The sequence below is a fragment of the Phyllostomus hastatus genome, unplaced genomic scaffold (assembly GCF_019186645.2).
Source record: "Phyllostomus hastatus isolate PE091 unplaced genomic scaffold, TTU_PhHast_1.1 phas_contig_80, whole genome shotgun sequence".
NCBI classification, from domain to species: domain Eukaryota; kingdom Metazoa; phylum Chordata; class Mammalia; order Chiroptera; family Phyllostomidae; genus Phyllostomus; species Phyllostomus hastatus.
In genome coordinates, this window is record NW_025333960.1 from 17,162,650 (window position 1) to 17,163,723 (window position 1,074).

Consider the following 1,074-nt stretch of genomic DNA (forward strand, 5'->3'; position numbering starts at 1 on the left):
TGTCTGATCATTGTTGCTAGAACTTCCAGTTCTATGTTGAATAAGAGTGGTGAAAGCAGACATCCCTGTCTTGTTCCTGAATTTAAGGGGAAAGCTTTTAGTTTTTACCCATTGAGAATTTTATTGGCTGTAAGTTTCTCATATATGGCTTTTATTATCTTGAGGTATGCTCCTTCTATTCCTACTTTTCTGAGTTACACATGCATATTTTTTGACAGTAGGAGAAACCTTTTACAGATAAGTTACAAAGAAAAGCAATAAACATTTTTGGACAAGAATTTAACATTCTGTACAATGTTTTCACTTTGCTATCATCATTTGTACAAACTCTTCATAGTTTACCTGACCACCACTGTCAATATCTGCTTGCCTAATCATCTTATCAACCTCTTCACCTGTTAACTTCTCTCCAAGGTTTTTCATCACATGACGAAGCTCTGCAGCACTAATAGAGCCAATGCTGTCCTTATCAAACACATGGATACTTCTCTAATTGCTTCTTCACTGTCTGTGTCTTTCATTGTTCTTGCCATGATTGTCAGAAATTCCAAGAATCAACTTTACCGTTACCATCAGCATCCACTTCCTTAATCATGTACATTAACTCTACTTCTGTGGGGTTCAGCCAAAGACCCTCATTCAAGTTCCCAATTCCTTTGTTGTTCTATTTCCATTGCCATCATTGTCAAATACTGGAAAAGGTTCTTTTAATTGTACAATCTGCTCTTCAGTCAGTTGGCCAGCCATGCTGCAAATGCTATCAGTCTCGGACCACACCACCTCTCAGCTCACTCCTCCACTGGAAATCCAGTTTGTACTTCTTTTTTTTTTAATATATTTTAGTCAATTTTCTCTGTATTTTATTTTTTTAAGATTTTATTTATTTATTTTTAGAGAGGGAAGGGAGGGAGAAAGAGAGAGAGAGAGAGAGAAACATCAATGTGCAGTTGCTAGGGGCCATGGCCTGCAACCCAGGTATGTGGCCTGACTGGGAATCGAACCTGCGACACTTTGGTTCGCAGTCCACACTCAATCCACTGAGCTATGCCAGCCAGGGCTCAATTTGTACTTCTT

At 38.6% G+C, this 1,074-nt stretch overlaps 1 pseudogene; it reads right to left on the minus strand.

The window, feature by feature from the left end:
- Positions 1-300: 300 nt before the first annotated feature.
- On the minus strand, positions 301-747 carry LOC123826266 (annotated as a pseudogene).
- Positions 748-1,074: the final 327 nt, after the last annotated feature.